We start from the raw sequence: 8,205 nt of genomic DNA, 5'->3' as shown, positions 1-8,205 counted from the left end.
TGTATATATTTTGTTCTTGAGTTTGAGTGTTTTATATGTTTTTAAGTATTTATATGAGCACCCATAACACAAGCCTCCTTGGGCTTACCGTGGGACTTAGTCAATCTGTGTAAGATTGTCCTATAATATTTATTTATTTATTTATATGTCTGCGGTTCTTATTAGGGTTCCGTACCCAAAGACTCCGCTGTCCGTCTGTCTGTCTGTCACCAGGCTGTATCTCATGAATCGTGATAGCTAGACAGTTGAAATTTTCACAGATAACGTATTTCTGTTGCCGCTATAACAACAAATATGTTTCACCGTAATAACGAAACTAGTGTAACCCTACTGAGAGCATTGTGGTCAATGATAAGTTCGATTTTAGGGCCCAGGGCAACATTTATATAAATACATTAATATAATTATTTAAAAAAAGAAGGGATTTCTATACTCGGTAAGCTTTGAAAACGGTGTAAATAAAGTGTCATTACTCTTTATTCAAAACAAATAGGTTAATTAGCAAAGGGCTCAAAGCACCGAGCAGGTGCTCCAATTTCAATATTCAAGGATGGGTTTTGGACAAATAGTAGGTATATAGCAGTTTTGGGCTACAATCAAAATATAACCAGTATTTAACTTCATACGGTTACAAAATAAAAGATAGCTGCGTTTGCGTCAGAGTTCAGCTGCGCTACTTTTACATACAAGCTGAACATAGAAATGACCAATGGCAAGTAGCATGAATAAAGTTTATCGAATATTTAAGAATCGATTTTAAAATGCAAACCTATAAAGAATGCAATGACTTATAATTTTAACTTAAATAGTTAAATCCTGATGCAATTTGATCCGTTTATCGTTATTTATTATTTGTGCTACATTGCAACAAATTGCTGTTTAGACATCTCTGAAAGGTGACAGTTTGACAGTATAGGGATGTTTTTTAAGAACGAAGTTTAATGTTAGTATTATGACTTTCTAATGTTTAATTTTGAAGTAATACTGTTTTACAATAAGGCAGATAACGTTATAGCGGTCCCAAAGAGTAAAGTAAGTTGAGCGGTCCGGTCCCTTAGAGTTCAGTGGCAGCTTACAGGCGCACTGCGCTTGTTTGACGTGTTGTGCTCTAAAAAAGTTTGCATTCTAGCTGTGGTTAAAATTAAAAATTGTACGTGCGGTGCCTCCCGCGGGGCGTGGGAATCACGCCACGTGCGACCTCCGCGGACGCGGGATAGGACATCACACACCATGCTTGTTTTGATTACAATGAACTTCTTAATGTGATACCTATTTTTCGGAGCACATTTGTTTTTAATGGGATGTTTCATTGTAGCACTACTAGAAATAGATTGGATTATTTTTGATATAAAATATCAACAACAGAAAATAGGTTATTTAGTATTTGCTTCATCTATATTTGAAGCTTATGGACCTTACAGTATTGTCAAGGCATATAATAATTAAACCTTTTCACACCACATGCTCGACATTGCCCAATTATATATCATGCAAACCTCACCTAAAGTAAGTCATTATAGCCGTAAGAATTTCGCCGGGTTGTACTAATTCTCATTATATAACCCGCCGGGTCATAATATGGTACTGAATCTCATAATAACCCGCTGGTTAATAATGAGATTTGAATTCGTATGAAAAATTGTTTCATAGAGACCTACAGCAAAAATAACATTTGAAAATCGAACTGGCCACTACAAGCCATATACGCAAAACAAAGAAAATAAAACAAAAGTTGCAAAACGCTGCAGTATTAGCAGGAGGTTGAAGTTGAGAGGTACTTTGTTTCTAGTAGCCTTGCTTTATATTGTCTCGCAAAAGGTGAGAAAAGTAGTATTCTCCTTTGGGATAAAGCTGTTTTCGTCTTGGGCGAACTTGAATCCCTCGCTGCACTCAGGACTCCGTTTTAATTCCCTCGCTTCTCTCAGGAATGAACTCGTAACATTTGCTCAGATTTCAATATCGCGCCCGTAACATAAAACAGTGCTTTATCCCCTCGGTGTATAATCTAATCTACTATTATGCTTTCGGTTTGTTTTGTATCCTGTGTTATGAAATAGTTAAAACAATCGAAGCGACACATCTGCTATTACGTCCTAATCTATAAAATCACACATTAAAAACCCTCAGTGTGAAGCGGAGGGTAGCAATCATCACTTATCACTTTATACTCATAGTATTGTGCAACTAAGGCGCCTCTGGCCATTGTTCGTCACGTGCGGAAAGTACTATTAGCGATTTAACGAAATGGCATGTTTCAAGTGTTCGACGCAGACCTGAGAACGATTAGATAGAAACTTATTTTAATAATTTATTCTTGAAATGTGTTAAAATCATAAACTGTAGCCTATTTAATATCACATTACTACTTCCTACTTATAATTAAGATAAAGAAGAAAGGGTAGTTATACCTATAATATAACCTATGTATACATGTAGTAATGGCAACAATCATTAAAGGTTTAAGAGGATATTTTGAGTAATTTTGATATTTCTACTGCTTTGCGAGTAAAAAAATGAATATCCTATTCGTATTTTAAGTTTTACGTATTTAATAAAAGATACTTACTGCAATTGTTTTTATCGTAATGAAAAAAAATTAACTATGTTCTTTTCTCTAATCTTGAACAATTTCTTTGAGAACCGACCGAAATTAATACCAGTGTTTAAACTGATGTCAAATAATTATTTTACAGGATTCGTGGTTAACGTTTGATTATTGGTGCCACGTCCATTATAGGAATGTTTACCATCGTTTGTCCTTGGAGATTTACATAAGCAACAGATCACTAAATTAAGTTCAGTAATGTTACTCTATGATTATAGTATTCTAACAAACACACTGCAAAATATTTCCTAATAGTCTGTGCGGAAAGAGAAGTTGTAGAATGTATTGGCTCCCATAAATTTGACTACTCTTCTCTTTCCGCACAGACTAATAACTACTCTGACACTGACACGTGTATTTTTCAGTGCGCGAAATTATAGTTTGTCAAAGGACTGTCTCATTTCAAACATAGACAGAGATAATCATACTATCTTTGTCTTACACTAGTACTAGCACCCAAAAAAAAGGATGACTATAGTTTTTTTGGTTCTTATTTACTGCCAATTTGGTTTGACCAACTATAACCTTTTAACCAACTGTATATTGTTCGATAGGTGTTTCTATCTGTGTTTAATGCTTCCAGTTAATAAAAATTGTCATTAATTTACTGAATAGTCTCGTTTGCTAGTGATAATGTTTGTATTTTTTATAATGCCTCCAATCTAAATACTAAATTGCATTTGACAACCTCAAACGTAACGGTAGTCTGGTTTTTAGTGCTGACAGACCTCATATGACAAACAGAGGAAACGTAACTGTCATGTCAATGTGCAAAATATTCATGTAGTTTGCATTTTTTTATAATAACTTCGTTACACTGAGATTTCATTCAATGTTTAATTCCGGGAGTAGGTATAGGTACCGCGAGTGTTGGTGAACATTCCAAAATTGTAACAAATTATGTGAGAAACACTAATCTTATCGAGGAACCAGCAACTGGATACGACTACGAAATCAAGGTTAGTGGATGGCTTTAAAGGGAAGCCAATTTTCTTGATATAAAATATATGTAATATATTTCAGTCGCTGCTTTTAACAATACGGTCTTACAATATCTATGTAGGTACCTACCATAAAATTGCCTAGATTTAGGTACCTATTAAATACGACATATATGGCATAAAAACTTCTTTTTCATGATTAGCAAACCAAACGAAACGAACCAAAAATCTTCTACTTTTCAATGCTTTTTGCAACAAATTTAATGTTATTGGGCTCGCATCCCTGATATGTTTATTCTACAGCTACTAACAGATTTTCCTAGTTCTGCAAACTATATAGATGACTATTCTATATCATAGAATAGTCCTTAATCCATACCTCGTAACACCTTCGTACAACGCGAAAACTATAAAGTTATTCAAAATTCCAAAACAGTTTTATTTTATTCTTATTTTATTTTAAGGTTTGAACAGTTATTACATTGAGGCTTACATCTATACAAACATTAACAACATGCTGAATGTATATCTAATTACTGGTAAACACCACATGCGAGAAATTAAAAAAGCAAAGTCAACAACAAAGCCGACACAAACTATTCTACCACTTTAATGTCCTAAATGTCGTTAACATCTAAATTCCGGTTGTCAACAGCCCCGTCGTGAGCAGAAGGAGGGCGTATGTTGGTAGATGTTAGTAATTAGTTACGCCGGTGTGTCGGGAGGGCAGGATGCGTGCGCGCACGCGGGATATGCGCGGTAATCCGCGCGGCGCGCTGCGCGGCACGTCGCCGTGGGCCAAGTGTCCCATTACTTCTATAGGAGATATCGTTTTCGTTTGATTTTGAACTTTATTTCTTCAGACTTCCATTCTGATTGTCAATTGCAGTCATGGCTAATCAAACAAATGAACGATTGCATTTTATTGCATTAAGTAATGTATTTTTGGACAGCTTCGCTTAAGTGCAATCACTTACCTAAGTAAAGCTGCTCCGAAATCATCAAGCCATTCTTCAGTAGTTAAATCATTTTTATTTACAGTATTTATACGTTTTCATGATGTATTTTCGTAGGTGTTTTAAAATTGGAGGCAAACTTCCAATATAAAAATACTTGACTAAACGTACAATAAAGGCATCCTACACAAAATTTAATCTAAAAAATTAATTTAGTTTTAATATTCAAAATCAAACATATTCCACAACATAACGTATTAAAGTTTAATTACGAATTATAACTGTCACATATGGATACAATATTTTACAGTCACGGTAAAAATAAAGTCGTAAGTATATTACGTAAGTGTAATTGCTTCCTATTAAGAAGTTTGAATGTAGTTTGGTTAACGGAATACAAATAAAGACGCTTAATATGCATTTGGTGGATAATGGTGGACACGAGCCCGTTAAGGGTCCGTTTACATTTGGAATAAGAATCAGCCCGATACGATTTAGATTTAAGTATAGTGTTTTATAAAACCTACTTGTAAATAACGTGGAAGTTGGATCATCATTGACCACAGCATTCTGACAGATGATTGTTGCAGCGACAGTTTATTAAGAAGAAGAGATGTATGCGCCGTCGGAAATCGGAGGTGCGGCACATATTTTCCTGTGGCTGTAAAGTTAAATCGCAGCACGGCACTTCCTGCCACAAAAATCGCAGGTGAAGCATGAATCTGTTGCTGGTTCCTGTAAAGTCAGAAGTCTTTTCTGCTTTAAATCATCAAGCCAGACTTCGTCATGAAGTCCTCAGAATTCAAGTCCTCAGTTCTACGATTGTAGACTTCATACCTGTCTGTGATTTAGACAGTATAGAACAGATACTTGAGAGCAATGAGAACGCGCATGAAGTGTGTTGTTTGTTGACTTAGTTTATTGAAGTAACAACAGACATCAATGGAATACATATTGTGTAGAAGAAGTATAAATTCAAAATTTTGATTAGCCAGTAATATACAACATACTCCCCCGTAATCAAAATATGGTTATAAACATAAACCTATACCTTTCACACAATTCTGATGCTTTGTACGAGCCAATGGCTTAGTTAGCACATCGGCCCACATCTCCAATGTAGGAGTGTAAATGACATTAACAATATTGTCATTTAATAAATCACGTATAAAGTAAAATCTTGTATCTATGTGCTTGGTTCTGTTATGGTGGACTGGATTCAGTGCCAGTTTTTGGGCAGACTGTGAATCATTATAAATTGGTATAGTTGTCAACTTACCAGTAAGTTCAAACATTAACCGCCTCAGAAACACAGCATCCTTCGCAGCACTCGACAAGCTCATAAATTCCGCTTCACTTGATGAAAGGGCAATGGTGAACTGCTTCTTACTTTCCCAAGAAATAGCGCCACCGGCCATGGTGAAGAAAAATCCTGTGTAGGAACGACGGTCTACAGGACAATTGGCCCAATCTGCATCTGCATAACCGTGTAGACATCCACCGCCTTTCCTGTAAATAATGCCCAAATCGATAGTACCTTTTAAATACTGCAACACTCGCTTTGCGGCAATCCAATGACTTTTGTCGTGTTTAGTGTTAAATTGACTTAAATACGATATCGCATGAGCGATATCTGGTCTCGTGTTTACAGCCAAAAACATCAGTGATCCGATTAATTGCTGATATGGATATAGCGAAGTTTTGTTTATATTACCATCTTCACACGGCAACAACTTTTTTGCTTCCAATGGCGTAGGTACAGACTTGCACTCCGACATATTAAACTTTTGCAACAAATCCTTAATGTAAGTTTCTTGAGATAATTTAATCTCATTAGGTTTGCTACTAATATTCAAACCTAAATAATAGCTCAACGGGCCCAGCACTTTTAAGCTAAAATAATTCTTTAAGTCAGTTATGACGTTTTCTAACGTTTTATTTTCTCTATAGAATATGACAATGTCATCGACATGAAAGGCGAGTATTATAGACTCGGTACCAACCTTTTTAGTGTAAACGCATGCTTCAGAAGGAGTTTGGTTAAAACCTAAACGATGTAAAATTTCGGTTAATTTTTTAAACCATGCCCTCGGTGCCTGTTTGAGGCCATAAAGCGAACGCATTAGTAGGCATACTTTACCTTCTTGTCCAGGTTTAGCAAAACCCTCTGGCTGACTCATATACACCTCTTCCTCCAAATCTCCGTTTAAAAACGCCGTGTCAACATCTAAATGATGCATCTTCATACCTTTTTCGGCAGCCAACGCGAAAAGCATGCGCAGTGAAGAATTACGAACGACTGGAGAGAAAGTTTCAGTATAATCCACACCATATGTTTGATTAAAGCCTTTGACTACAAGTCTTGCTTTATATTTAATTACGTCACCATGTGCATTTTTCTTCAGCTTATAGACCCATTTGCAAGGTATGACCTTCTTATCTGGTCTGTTAACAAGAACCCACGTTTCTTTATCAAGCAGGGATTGGTATTCATCTTGCATAGCTCGATACCACATATCTCTATCTTCTGCATTCATAGCCTGCGAATAGCTTGTAAGTTCATCAATCACCTTAAGTGATGAAGACTGCATGCATACACAATTGGCAGCAGGTTTAGAGTTTCTGGGCCTCAAATTATACCTTGGTTCCGCAGCTTCAGTATCATACTCTTCATCTTCTGATGAATGTGCAGAAACATTTACAATTTGTTCAACTTCATTAGTAGAGTTGTACCACGGTTCTTCAACTTCAGGGTCGTAGTCAATATTTTCTGATACACGTGCAGTATCTGGATGATTATGTTCTTCATCGGTGACAGTACTTACCAGAGGTGTAGGTTCATTTGAACTATTTGACGAGTTCACTTCTGAACTTAGGAGAAGAGGTATAGGTGCCAGTTCATGTATATCAACACCAGAGTTACTATCTTTACCTTTTAAATCCTTAAAAGAATTTTCAAAGAAAGTTACGTCTCTGCTTTTCACAATTTTTCTGGGATATCTAACGTCCCTGAAATAATAGCTTCGTGGATCTTCTGAATATCCAACGAAAATGTGTTCAGATGCTTTCATGTCCAGTTTCTTCCGACGACATTCGGGGACCTGAATAAAAGCTCTACATCCAAAAACGCGTAGATGAGACAAATTTGGTAACTTACCATACCACTTCTCGAACGCAGTCTTGCCATCGAGAGCACGATGAGGTGATCTATTTTTGAGATACACCGCCATCTCTACAGCATCTTGCCAATAGGCCTGAGAAAGAGAGCTTTCCGAAAGCATTGATCTGGCTTTCTCCACAATAGAACGATTAGTTCTCTCTGCAACCGAGTTTTGCTGTGGGCTATATGGAACTGTTGTTTGGTGTTGAATTCCTTGACTTTGTAAATAGTTCGAAAATTCACCATTAACATATTCTTTTCCATTGTCACTCTTCAGTGTCTTGATTTTGGCTCCAGTTTCCCGCTCCACTAATAACTGAAAAATGCAAAACTTATTCTTTACTTCGGCTTTTGAAGAAATAAAGAATACAAAAGTCATACGAGAAAAATCGTCTATAAAGAATAACATATATTTATTGCCTTGAAATGAAGTTTCAGGCAGGGGACCACAGACATCAGAATGAATAAGTTCCAAAACTGATGTTGACTTTTTGTGTGAAACCTTTTTAAAGGGTTTCCGACTTTGCTTACCTTCAATGCAGG

The sequence above is a fragment of the Cydia strobilella genome, chromosome 1 (genome assembly GCF_947568885.1).
Source record: "Cydia strobilella chromosome 1, ilCydStro3.1, whole genome shotgun sequence".
In the NCBI taxonomy this organism is placed as follows: domain Eukaryota; kingdom Metazoa; phylum Arthropoda; class Insecta; order Lepidoptera; family Tortricidae; genus Cydia; species Cydia strobilella.
The sequence above is the reverse complement of the archived record's forward strand: the minus strand, read 5'-3'. Positions refer to the sequence as shown.